This window comes from Lathamus discolor, chromosome 1, assembly GCF_037157495.1.
Source record: "Lathamus discolor isolate bLatDis1 chromosome 1, bLatDis1.hap1, whole genome shotgun sequence".
Lineage (NCBI taxonomy): Eukaryota > Metazoa > Chordata > Aves > Psittaciformes > Psittacidae > Lathamus > Lathamus discolor.
The window spans coordinates 155,123,336-155,138,069 of NC_088884.1; positions in this window are offsets into that span (position 1 = coordinate 155,123,336).

Genomic DNA, 14,734 nt, shown 5'->3' on the forward strand with positions numbered 1-14,734 from the left:
ATTTTGCCATGTTTCCCAAGTCTGCTATGAGTGACAACTTCAAAGCAGTATAGTTGACTGCACCAAAGACTTTCTGTGGGAACAAGAACAGATTGTATTATTTCTGCTTCACATGAACCCTTAGGGACATGTTCAAACACCATGTTGTCTTTTTTATTTCCTCATATGTATACTATAGTGATTTGAATTGTATTTGCTAATTTAGCATTCTTCTGTCTTTCAGAGGCTGCTTCAAGCTCATGAAGATTTGATTCCTTCAAGACAGGCATCGAGTTCTGCCATATTTCACTAGGAAAATAAGGTGTTTTTTCTTGCAGTTTTTGCCTGGGAGGTGTTCTGCCTTTCTGTTCTTTTGTACCCCTAGAATAAGTTGACATTCATGATTTCCAGTCATTACTCCTTACTGCACTTTCCTTGTTGTGGCTTAAAATCTCCAGTAAGACTTTAAACAGTTTGATAAAATTTTCTCATGTGTCCCTTCAGTGCTGCCGTTCTGCTTTCGGTTCCTGTCTGTCAAGAGAGCCTCTTTTATAATTTTTTTTGGTTAAACTTTTTACTGCTTTATCTTTATTCCTATATCCTTTTTTCTTTGTTTACTTTTCTGGCCTTAATGTATTGAGCAGATTTAACTTAGCCTGCCTTTTTTCTGTAATAGCATCCCATGTGGCATTGCTAATCCACTCTTCTTTCCTAGTTTTAATAAAGAACAATCTCTGCTATATTAATATAAAATTTACAGATGGCTTTCCATTCTTTTTGTATAATGTCAAACACAGCTTTTGCCACAGCTGAAAGCTTATTTGAATGTTACAATTGAAATTCATTCCTTTTATATTCATCCTTCGTTTATAGAGCTATTAATATTTCTTGTAATATTTTCCTGATATATTTTTAATTTTTGTGGTGGTTATGTATAATTGATGTTCATATGTCCCCAGTGTCTGTGAATTTCATCATATACCAAAAAGAGCTACCTGACTTCTAGTAATGGTGTCAGAGAAGATCCAGCATTTCTTCATGTATTTAATTTTGAAAGAATAGTGGCCCTCCACCAAAAAGGGCAATACAACCAAGAAACCTTTTCACTACTATCAAGTGAGCCTTGACTGTACATACACTATTTGTATCTGTCAAGTCAACACACAGTTGATGTCATGTTTGACCTTGCTAATAAGAACCAGTAAAAGCCCTGTAAAGAACATTTTTGTTTTTCTTATCATATTCATTTGTTCCAGCTTGATATTAGATATTAGCAATTTTCACACATGCACTTATATTATTGCCAAGAATTCTTATACTCCGTATGTATTGTAATATTTCACTTCTTTGATGACTTGAGACTATTTACAGCCTCTATTACAAGGTTTATATTCCAGAAAGGAGCCCACCATTGAGAATGAGTTGGAAGTAGTGACTTCTAGCAGGCATTATTTCCCTGCTATAGCAGTATCTCTCGGTACACTTTATACCATCCACTGGAGAATCACCTGCAGGTCAAAGAGATGCATTTGACATTTTACTGTCTAGTTTGGTTTTCAACTCAAGCATGTAATTAAACTTATGCATGTCCTGTGTTTTGATGAATGGGGCCTTATATTTGGAAATGGCAAATCAGTAAGTATCAATAAATAACTAAGTGTCAGCAAAGTTTTGAAGTTCATTAGAAGCATCTTTCAAAGCATAAAAGGTGTCATAAAATTAATTCTTAATTCATTTAACTCATTCTTACTCATGCTTGCCAGTAAGAAAGATGAAGCAAGGAAGAGGTGGAGAGAGGAAGCAAGGGAGGAGGAGAAGAAGCAAGGGAGGAAGGGATGAAACTGCTACTTCCATCCCCTCTTCACAAAACATTTGAGGAATATGGACTCATGTGCTGTGTATTTTTTTCTGATTGTATCCATTTTTTCAACACCTGCAGTGTGCAGTAAGTTATACTCCGCATTTGTATTGAGGCTAATGTTGATTTCCAAGAATATTAGGTAAAACATGTCAAAATGGCAGTGTTCCTTTAGGAATAACTTATCTACTGAATGTGGTGAACGTAGGCTTTTCCAAATGAGAAGAGTTTAACTCACAAAAGATGAATAGCAGGAGTAGCAGCAAGTACTATAGTCCGCTATATATCTGTCATGCAAAGGCAATGCTGATTTTAAGTTTACAGAATATTCAGGAGATCAGAAAGTGGTAACCCATCAAAATAGTCAATTAGCAGTAGGAAGACCATAATCAGTCAGAAACCTATAGTATCTGTTACCAGTCTTTGATCATTTAAGTTACAGCAAGTATTGGAAATAGAAGCTGGTTTAGCACAATATTTAACATTCCCTTATTTGTATTCTACTTGCTTGTCATAGATATACAAGATTCATCTAACTCTAACAATCTTTCGGTCTTGAAAATAAAAACACAGAAGCCATACGAATTAACTATAAGCTGTATAAAAAAACCGTTCATACTGAAGAAGTTTTATTTATACTATGCAGAAACAAAATTTAACTCAAACTCTTGAATTGACATCAGTACTTATGGATCACAAATGCCTTGTTCAGAGCTCAGTGTCGTAAAGGCGCCTAGGTAGGTGTGGATGTTTACTGGAAGTGTACCAGCTTAAACATTAAATACCAACACAAGAAACAGATTAAATACCTGTGACATTTGTCAACTGCGCCTCCTCTGAAACAGATTCACATTCCTATTCAACCACTTTTTGGTGTCCACTGCAGAGGGACATCTGAGACCTATATATCTCTTAACATTGCCCTCCTAGAGCTAGCATCCCCATCGGAGCATGCCTGAGCTCTCTGGGGAGTACTGTTGTTTATGCCATGAACTAGAGTCAAGTGTAAGGTCTGGGAGTGTCAGCACGGATCAGATAGATACACATGCTTATTGCTGCTATTAAAGATCAATTCTTCTTCCAATGGTTAAACTATGTGCATAGCTAATACTTTGGATACCAAAGTAGGCAAACATGCTGAGACAGCGCAGAGAATATCCTGTGAGGAAATACTAGTGCAGCATAGATTTTTTCCTTTCTTTTTATTTCCTCTCTTGATCTTTAAACATGATCACCCCTGTCAGATGTTCTGGTTCATGCTGTTTATATTAAGCAATTCCAGCAGGTGCAAATCTTGGCTTTTATCCACCACAATTACAGTTAGGTTATAAGTAAAGAGTTTACAAGTAAGGGCTTCCTGAAGCACCTGTGAAAACACATTTAATCATTTATATAGCATTCGTTACTTACCATTACACGCTTAACTATTTAGCTGTATTATCATTCTCTGTCATTTAAGTCATTGACTAGTTAGCAGTCTTGTTCCTTCTGGTACTTCGATCAGTTTGTTTTGACACCTTTGACTGGGCAGAAGCAATTGGGTGAGATATATAACAGCTATTTTACTAATATTAACTTTGTAACGTGTTAAGAGATTGAGTAAAGGGTTCAGAGATCCCCCTGTCAGTGAAGGTCCCACTACCTGGCATCAGAAGAAAGACAGGTTGGGACAGGAGATGTTTCCTCCTTTCTAGACCAGTAACTTGTTTTTGAAGATGGCCTTAACATTAGCCCCTCTAACTTAATGAGTAAAATAAATAAATTCAAAAATATCTAACAAAGGGCTGAATTTCTAAAAGACTGAAAAGGGGAATTTCTCTTGTGTGTAGTCATGCGAAATTACTCTGTAAATCTGTGATAAAGGAAGTTTCTTTATTGATGGACTCATTTAAAATTTAAAGTATTCCTGCTTTTCAGTGTGTACTTTTTGCTTTCAGTTGTGAGCCAGCTTCTCATACAAAGGCATTTGCAGCAAACTCAGCAGACTGACAGAGCAGCCTCCAAGTAAACAGTCACAGAATAATAGAATAGTTAGGGTTGGAAAGAACCTTAAGATCATCTAGTTCTAAACCCCCTGCCATGGGCAGGGACACCCCACACTAAACCATCTCACCCAAGGCTTCATCCAACCTGGCCTTGAACACTGCCAGGAATGGAGCACTCACAAACTCCCTGGGCAACCCACTCCAGTGCCTCACCACCCTAACAAGAAAGAACTTCCTCCTTATATCCAATCTAAACTTCCCCTGTTTAAGTTTGAGCCCATTACCCTTTGTCCTGTTACTACAGTCCCTAATGAAAAGTCCCTCCCCAGCATCCCTATAGGCCCCCTTCAGATACTGGAAGGCTGTTATGAGATCTCCAGGCAGCCTTCTCTTCTCCAGGCTGAACAGCCCCAACTTCCTCAGCCTATCTTCATGAGAGAGGTGCTTCAGTCCCCTGATCATCCTTGTGGCCCTCCTCTGGACTTGTTCCAACACTTCCATGTCCTTTTTATGTTGAGGACACCAGAACTGCACACAATACTCCAGGTGAGGTCTCACAAGAGCAGAGTAGAAGGGCAGGATCATCTCCTTCGACCTCCTGGTTATGCTGACAGTTTGGCTTTGATTTAAATAAAAATTTAAATCAAATGGTTTTGGGCAGAAAGCCTGGACAGCCTGCTCTCCGTCCCTCTGACCACTCTCTGCTGTTTGCTCCAGAGACTGCCTCTGTAACAAGACCACACCAGTACTCTCTACTAAACTCATAGCTTATGCAGCTCCACAGAGAAAGCAAGCCTGTAATTAAATTGTTCAAAATTTGAAGATCAGTGTGTTTGGCCATCCCTTCAGACTCAATTATTTGCCAAAACACTGTGCACAGTGTGGGAATTAATATTAATTAGGAATCTTCTTGAACTGCAGATTACAGCCATTATAGACAGAGGAAATAATTATGAAATTTATGCAACTTACATCTTTAAAAAAAATGTAATTACAACAACAAAGCCCTGTCTCTCGGTATACATAAAGAGGCTAGATATAGATGTTTGTTCCAGGTTAATACTAGCCTAAATTGACTATGCTCCACAGGATTCATCCTGGTTTATATTACAGCAAGTGACAGGAGAGAAAAGCCCTTTGTATGCTTCCATGTGGTAATGTTGCCTGTGGTGATTTTCTGCTGAAAGCACCCTGGGCCATTTTGGTGTGCTGTCTGATGTGCCTCTGCTGTCACTCAGTTCCTGCTCCCCAAGGCATGTATACACATGCTCCTTCTGAGGCAGGAGGCACAGCAGGGCCATGGCACCCTGCTTTGTGTCAGATGAGCTGGAGAATATGTTTGAGGCAGTTTCCTGATCCCTAAGCTGCATGGTCAGGAGCTCAGCCTGGGACTTGAGGTCCAGAGAAGGAAATGCCTCTTTTTCTTGTTTGGAGGGTGAAGGTCCAAGCTTTTGTTTCATAGCAGAAAGCATTACTGAGCAACAAAGCAGCAAACATTTCTCCTTAGTGTAGTGCTAAAGGTTAGTAAACTGGAAAGTATTTGGAAGTCCTAAATACCACCCAATTTACTATTGACTAAATGAGAAGAAAACTTCCAGAGACACTTGACCGCTGGAAACACAAGGATCAGGAAATATATCTTAATTTTGATAGAATGTGAGACAGATTTATTTTAAGGACAGAAGGAGAGAACTGAAGAGACATAACAGTGGATAGGTCAGTCAGCTGTGCTCGTATAATTCCCAGAAAAGAACAGTACAATCAGGTTTGCACTGATTTGTCCACTGTTGGAAACTGTCCGTTAATGATCCAGGTTGCAACAGAGGACATTTTTAATTCAGGCTTTCCAATCACTATCAGTGACTGCCATACGTATTTGATAAGCCATATTTATATGAAGAAGTGGCCTCTGCTGTGACCGTATGATTAAAAAAGTCTTGTGAACAATCAGGTACTGATAAAATATATACTGGATTATTACCTTCTTTTATAGCTTTGAGACTTATGGAACCATTTTGAGAGCAGACAAAAATATCAGATTGTGTGACTTGGCATGCACTTATATGAAAAATATTTTGGAGAACAATATTAATGGTATTGCAGTCCTAATTTATTTTGAAGGCAAGTACAAAATAAATATAAAAGATATATTGAACTGGAATATGAGAAGCATCATTCACTGCACTTGAGGTTCTCAGCTCTTGGAAAAGAGGCTATGTTTGTTTGCAAATGCTAATGATGCATGTCTCTATGAATTGATTGCTACTGAAATGAAAAATGCTTACCCATGTTTTACATTCACTGATAAAAGCAGAAGTCACATTGCCATTTTTGATGCCATGTCTCCTTTTATTTCTAGTATTTATTTTTTTACTGTAGGTAGTGCTGCTTTATTCTTGGCATACTATATTAGTGTATTTCAAATGCTTCTCACTGTTGACCCATATGTAAAGATCTATTTGCTCCATTTAAAGGAATAGGAAGAAATATTTTAGAATAGCCATGATAAGCCAGTTAAGTGTATTAGTAGGCATGGTTCAAGAACCTGGCAGTGAATTTCAGTTGAATATGTCCCACTTTGTCTTATTTTGAAAGTCACAAGGAGGGTATTGAATGAACAAAACACTAAAAATGCCAGCAGGCTGTACTTCACTATTTCAGTACCTTGAATAAAATAGAATGATAATCTAATAACTTCAGTATTTGATCCTGATAACAAAAGGTGAAGAAAACATTTGTTTTAGGAGTTTGCAGTACTCCTGGATTTGAAAAATCTATGATTGTGTAATTCATCAAGTAATAAAATCTGAAGTTTCAGGAGAATGGCTATTGACTAACAAACAAAGTAATGCATTTCTAATGTGAATATATCTAATCAATGTGGTAGAGGAATCCTATATTCATCAACCTCTTACACAAAGCTATAAGTTTTCACAATATAACAATATAATAGAATTAAACCTAGCCAGGGATGTTAAGGATAACAGGAAGGGATTCTACAGGTATGTAGCAAACAAAAAACAGACTAGCGACAACATAGGCCTCCTGAGGAAGCTTTCGGGAGAACTGGCTACACAGGATTTGGATAAGGCTGAGGTTCTGAATGACTTCTTTGCCTCGGTCTTCACTGGCAAAGACTCTGACTGCACCACCCAGCTCTTAGAAGGCAGACGCAGGGACTGTGAGAATGAAGACCTTGGGCCCACTGTAGGAGAGGATCTGATTCGAGACCATCTTAAAAATCTGAACGCACACAAGTCCGTGGGACCTGATGGAATCCATCTGCGGGTCCTGAAGGAGCTGGCGAATGAAGTTGCTAAGCCACTGGCCATCATATTTGAAAAATCATGGCAGTCAGGTGAAGATCCCGACGACTGGAAAAAGGGAAATATAACCCCCATTTTCAAGAAGGGGAAAATGGAAGACCCGGGGAATTACAGACCAGTCAGTCTCACCTCTGTGCCTGGTAAAATCTTGGAGCACATTCTCCTGGACAGCATGTTAAGGCACATGAAAAACAACAAGGTGCTTGGTGACAGCCAGCATGGATTCACTAAGGGGAAATCCTGCCTGACCAATTTGGTGGCCTTCTATGATGGGGCTACAGAACTGATGGACAAGGGTGAAGCAGCTGATGTCATCTACCTGGACTGGAGCACCTCCCACATGAAGATAGGCTGAGAAAGTTGGGGCTGTTCAGCCTGGAGAAGAGAAGGCTGCATAGAGACCACATAGCAGCCTTCCAGTACCTGAACGGGGCCTATAGGGATGCTGGGGAGGGACTCTTCGTCAGGGACTGTAGTGACAGGACAAAGGGTAATGGGCTCAAACTTAAACAGGTGAAGTTTAGATTGGATATAAGGAGGAAATTCTTTCCTGTTACGTTGGTGAGGCCCTGGAATGGGCTGCCCAGGGGGGTTGTGACTGCTCCATCCCTGGCAGTGTTCAAGGCCAGGTGGATGAAGTCTTGTGTGGGATGGTTTAGTGTGAGGTGTCCCTGCCTATGGCAGGGGGATTGGAACTAGATGATCTTGAGGTACTTTCCAACTCTAACTATTCTATGATTCTATAAAGGATCTCAAAACTGGCAATCAGAATAAATAAGCACAAATAAGCTGTTCCTAGAACTCAGGTATTTCTTGGGGTAAAAGAAAATAATCTTTTTTATGGATCTCCTGCATTCATTTAAAAAATGAAGGATCAAAAGAATTCCCCTGAAGTTATCGGAAGTTCGTTTCAAAATACTTTGAAGATAGAAAGCAGCTGTAAGCCGTTTTAATTCAAAATTCTTATTCCTGCAGTATTTAATTATTGACATTTTAATGTCCCCTGCAATCTGCAGAAAATCCCTTGATGGTTGCATTTACTGGAAGAGATGTTTTAAACTTGGAGTCATTAAGAGGAAAGATTTCTTTAAAAATAATCAGGGCAGTTTACTTCTTCAAGAGAAAGAAAAAAACACCACAGCCAAGACAAATAGATCCAGATGTGATCATATAATGTCTTTACAGAATTTTTGATAGTAAGAGGGATTTTCCTTCTATAAGCTTATGTATTTAGTCTGGTCATGACTGTCCAAGTGTCTTATTCAAAGAGTATGGTTATGGTTAATCTCTAATCTTGTAATGGGGTGGATTTCAGCTGGCTGCATTAAAAAAGTCACCTCACTAATGGAAAGCACTTATTTTCCACAGATGAGTTAACATTTTGAATGTTGATCTTGAAGGGTATTTTGAGATTTTTCAATTGTTTGCTTCATGTTTGTTCTGAGTTCAGCAGTAGCAGTCATTTTTCTCCTTCTTAGTAGCTGGTGCAGTGCAGTTGACTTTCAGCCTGGGAACAAAGCTGATAATACCAATATTTTTAAGTGTTGCTAAGTAATATTTACTCCGACCAACGGCTTTCTGAGTCTCATGCTCTGCTAGGGAGGAGGGGAAGCCGAGAGGAAGCAGAGGAAGGACACCTGACCCAAACTAGCCAAACAGGTATTCCATAACAGCATGTCATGCCCACTATATAAACTGGGGGCAGTTACCCGGAAGGGCTAGATCACTGCTCGGTCGGGCTGGGTATCAGTGGTTAGCAGTTGTATTCTCTTCCCTTGTTATTTCCCTTATAATTATTATTATTGGTGGTAGCAGCAGTGGTTTGTGTTATACCTTAGTTACTGGACTGTTCTTATCTCAACCCATGGGAGTTACATTCTTTCAGTTCTCCTCCCCATCCTTCCGGGAGCGTGGGGAGGAGGAAAGTCAGGGGAGTGATCAAGCAGCTGTATGGTTCTTGGTTGCTGCCTGGGCTTAAACCATGACAATCTTCAAGTATGATAAGACAAAAAATGGCTTGGTTCAGTTGTCTAAATGTAGATGTCTAGTGCCAATGGAGATGCATGGCAAACCCTGCTTAACCTTCAGGTAATGCTCCAGTATTGTTTAGGCCTATATTGTTAAAATTTAGGCAAATGAATCAAGCCTCAAGCCCACAATTTGTGTATCTTTAAAATATTCAAACACATTTGGTTCAGTATTATAACAATGTTTTATTTTCATGATTTCCTTCAGGAAACACAATATGGAAATTCGTATTTTCCTGAAAAAACAATAGCATTGTTTATTTTCTATGAGAACATTTGTCTGACTCTGCTTGCCTATAAATGATGGTGGGCTATAGCCACTTGTTAGAATCAAAGATTGGTCTGTCGATTTATTTCTAGTTGTGCTTTGAAGTTTCAAGATATGTGGTTGATTCTCTGGTGGAGGCTTTTTTTTTTTGTCTTAGGTAGATCATTTCATGTCAGACTAGTAACAGTTTTGTTTCATATGTCATAAGGTGCTATTCTGAGTTCTGTTGCTTGCCTCAGTCTTTTTTATTTTTGTTTTTTTTTTAACGCAATGATCATTAATGTAAGAAGTGATATCAGGACTTCTACTTTGGCCTCCCCAGATGTTACTTAGAAAGATTTGCTTACTTGCCTTTAGTCACCCGACTGAGCTACTTTTTGGCAGAAGACTGTCAGCAGGAGAACTGAAAATTCCCTTTCTTCCACTTGCTCACAGGTTTTGGCAGGTAGCAGCCTGGAGGGAGGAAGGGTGGTCTGGAACACCCCACAGGCATAAGAGGAAATGGGTTTTACTGGCACTGAATTCCCAGCCTCCTTTCCTTTCCAAATTTAGGAAAAAAGCCACACTGAAACCCCAACATTTAGGCTGTGTGCAATTTGATGTGAATGTGCGAATTCACATGCACTCACAGGAAGAAGGTAAAATGATATTATTAGTGAGGGAATATGTAGAAATAAAATGCAACACTTTTCTGATTCTGATTGAATTTGAAAGTGTCTGAAAGACTGAAGTGGGTTTTTCTTCTTTATGTTGTTCACCAAAATCTATCGAAAAATCCTTTCAAAAGCATTTTGGTAGTTAAAACGAGTTAAAACTTTAAGATGAGATGAGATATTCACACATATTAATAATCTCTGAAATCATGGCTATTTTAGTAAGTATTACACTGGAAAATATGATTATTTTTGTCTTGGCATCTAAAATGGAGGGTTGTTCACTAAATCCAGATCTAAAATATGATGATTTTTGTCTTTGCACCTAAAATGGAGGGTTGTTCACTAAATCCAGACATAAAATAGGGCAATTTTTTGGTAAATATTTGATTTCTTAAGAATGGTACCCTAGCAATGCATAGTTAAGTCAACCTTTTAATCTGCAGAAACCATTGCAAAAACAATGATACTCCCTCAATATATATTTACCTTAACATCTTGTATAAAAACTCATGTTTGCTATACATAGGATAAATTGAAAGAACTATGTGTTTGCACTACTTCTGCTGACTATCAGCTGGAAGTAGAAACAATGTTGATATAGGTGTCTTGATTACCTCTTTCCTGTATTACTGACATACAGATTATGCCCCGAAAGCACTTTTATTTAAATGTGGAAAACATAAACATAAATAAATATATCAGGCAAATTTTGTTTTATATTTTATTGTCTGTGTTGATTTTCACATCAAACTTTCTCTGAAATGTGTGCTAACATTATTTAGTGAGGTGAGATGTATTAAACTGAATTATTTATCCTCCTATATATTGAGTTTTTCTTCCTAAAAGAGCACTAGAGCTTTTACTGTTCCTCAGTCTGTAAAGATTTATTAAGTAATTTTTAAAGCACAAAGATGATGGGAAAAATCTTCATCAGCTTCATTGAGGAAGGTAGTGAGAAGCAGTGAACTTGTTCTTTTCATCTTTCTCACTGGTCAAGCATTAAATATACAATTAAAGAAAATAATTCTATCAAAGAGCTCCAGTAAAAGCAAAGATTGATAGGTTTGATCTATTGAGGTACTAAAACAGTTGAGAGCAGAATATATTGCATCTGGCTTGATGATGAAGAGAGCAGCCAATCCCTCCCCATTAAAGAACTGTTCTTTATTCCTCCCACACTCTTTCACTCTGCCTCTGAACCACTGTACAGTTTAATTGCAATGCTTTACGGGCAAACTTTGCTTCAATTCCTGCTGAGGATGAGCCTCATACCTGCAGCTCCAGTGTAGAATGGTGACAGCTATGGCAGCCATGGTGTAGGTGTAAGTGTAGGTGTAGGTGCATTTGCTCTGTTGGGACATGTGCATCTGTGACTCTGTCTTTTCCCATGGGGATGCAGGGATAGTCTCTGTTCCTAGAAGATCTGACTAGCATTTTCCTGAGAGGAAAAGCAATATGCTGCTTGACAAAATCTTTTAGGGCACTTCCATAGGGCCATGTTGCTGTAGGCATGGCTATTGAAGTCAGTGAGAAACCTTTCCATCTCAGGACTACTGGATCAGGCCTTTGCAGTCTTGCACTCATGACAAACCCCAGAAACCCCAGCTTTCTTTTGTTCTAAAAATGTTTTTGGGTGAGCTCAAAAGAAATTGGTATAAAGTGACTCAAGTACATCCATTAATTTTAGGAAAAAAAATCTCTATATGGTATACACTGTCCCAGGTGAAAACCAGAAACATATAACACAAGCCATCATGCTTAACAACTACAATTATCCAGTCTCTTCATCAAGCATCATGTTTTATATATATATATAAAGGGAATATGAATTGTCAGGGCAGAGATGAACAGCTAAGAGACTGAGAGAAATCTCACTTTTTACTTGTGAGAAAACCTTATATTAAATGTTATAAATGATAAACAATCTCAGGAGCAACATTGAAGGACGTTGCTAGTTTCATGAGAAAGTCAGTTAAAAATGTAGGCAGGTTATCTGCCAGCCTGTAGTCAATAGTACCTCATGTTTCAATTAATGAAACAAACCTTGAAATGTTACAGTAAGTTGTTTTAGCAAGCAGGAACTAAATTAAAAAGATTTCATGAACACAGGCCAGATGATTAAACACACCAAATGGAGTGGAAGACTCTGCTATAAGGTGGCATAGCGCTCCATCACTTGCATACTGACATGGTGCTAAATCACAGTATTCATAGGATAGTTTCTTCATCAATGGATTAGAAAAGAGAAATCAAGGTGGCAATGAAATAACTGTATAATAACCCAAAGATGAAAAATATCACCCTTCTGCTGCAATGTGGAAGTTGATTGAGGAAGATCAGCAGTTGTTTTGCCAGCATTAAAGACCTTCCAGTCATGATGCGTATGAAATTTACTTGGTAATTATCACTTTTCTCTGATGTCAGCTGTAGCTGACAAAACTATGGGATTCGGCATTCATACAGACATTTTCATTCCCCTTCAATCTGTCTCTTTTAAATTCTGTTTCTTATATGTTTACTAAAATTATTTGGTTAAGATGTCAATTGGGAGTCAGATGGAATGTTTTCCGGATGGTGCATATTTCAGTTCATTCAATTTGGTTATTTAAAATGTTATTTCTTTTCAGCTTTACATCTTAGAACTGCTAAAATGAAGATTTGCATTTTCTGTAGCATCATAAAACATCTTTTCTTTTCCTTAATCATTTTACCAGTCAGGCCCAGGAAGTTCTTAACAAATGTTAATATCTGGGTTAGCATTTGGCATCAATAAATGAATTCAGATGCAACAAAGAAGCCTAAGCAAACAAATCTTTCTGCAAGATCCAAGGTATCAGTAGTATGCTGTTGTACATCCAGTACATGCAGCCCACAAGGCAGACAGGAATTGCAATGAAGTATGTAAACAACAGGATAGGTCTTCCAAAAAGTTAAAATAACTTTTTCAGGTTATAGTATTTCCTGTGAACCCATCATCTGAAGGACAGAGCAGTGTAAGAAGTATGAAAAATACAATGTTTGCTTTTTAGCCAGAAACTGAAGGTAGTCTGGTAGACTGAGAAACTGGAAAGAACCCTGGTGAAAGAAGTTGAGATGAGGAGAAATGGATGATAAAGCTAAAACAATGGTCTGAAGTGAAGGAATTACACCTAAAAATGGATTTATCTGTAACTCCCTCCATCATAAACAAGCACCCACACATCACACACCCGACAAAGTGAAAGGTTGAAGTTGAACAACTTTAATATAGAAGCTGTGGGATGGAATAGGAAAAGACAGCAGCAGGCATTGCACAGTCGCTGCTCATAGCAGAGTCCTGCTGGCCCTTTCATTCCCTCTGCATTCCTTGGGCTTTGCTTAGAGAACAAACACTTCTGCTCCAAATAGATGTGCTGAGCAATGCTGAAATGCAAGAAGGAGACAAGCACAGCAAGCATCTGCATAGCTCAAACCACATGGTCTGGGCTACTGTAGCACCCAGCATCCTCACTCCTCTCAAGCAGTAGATAAAGAGGAAGGTTATTTAATTTAAGAAAGCAGCTGTATTTTAATGCCCATGAAGAAGTTGCTGGTTAAGTCTCTGTTGCATAGTTTGCAGCTATGCCTTATGAAAAGCTCACAGAAATCAATGGAATCCTTTTTATTAATTTCAGTGTATTTCTGATGTGTTTTAAGTGCTGCTATTCCTGACCTGTTCACTGATTCATGTGAGTAATGTGTTTATGCATGTGTAGCTGGATGTGCTTGGGCTTTTCTGAAAATGCACATCATTTTTATTTGTCCTCTGTCACTTTAATATTTGTGTCTGCCATGGATATGACCATCTCAAATAACATTCTTGAGTGTGTCACTAGTGTAGAATTTGCCATGGGTCAGAATAACATGCAGACACACAAAGGGAATGAGATTCTAGACCTAACTGATACACAAACCAAAGCTCACAAATCTTGACGAATAATACGATATTTTCAAAATAAGACTGATGAAGGTGAACAGTTTTATTCTAAAGTAGCTGTAAGGAGTTTAGTTTTCTGATCATAACATATGATAGGGACATCTTCAGATTTTATCTAGATTCCAGAGGTTGCTTGTGCTCTAATAATCTTAGGTTTCCTGCTGAGTATGGTGGCTGAAAGTATGCAGTTCCCAAATAAAAACAAATGTATAAAAGTATTTTCCATCTTTGTGACTATGACAAATGATGCATTAACTATACTGATGCTATATTAGTCTGGTCATTTAGCAAAAGCACTGTGGTGCTTATTCATGCTCAGTGGTCCAGAATAAGGCCTCAGGAAACGTTTGCTCAGACTAAGTGTGTGGTGAATGAAAAAATATGTTGGGTAGGTCTTTTTCTTCAAGTTAAAAAGGGTATCAGTACCATTTCCTATTAAACATGTTAAGTCATGGGAATCAGTCATGTTTCTCATGTTAAGCCTATGACTTTATAAACATAATTAAAACAGTTATAATCAGATGCATTTTTTAAAGTCCTATTAGCTAAAACAGGTCCCTCTCATCATCCATCATGTTTGTACAGAAATACCAGGGAGCAAATTGACATACAAAACCCCAAACATCCAGCACAGACCATTAGGTCTAGGCAGCTGAGGACATACTTGTCACATCTACATT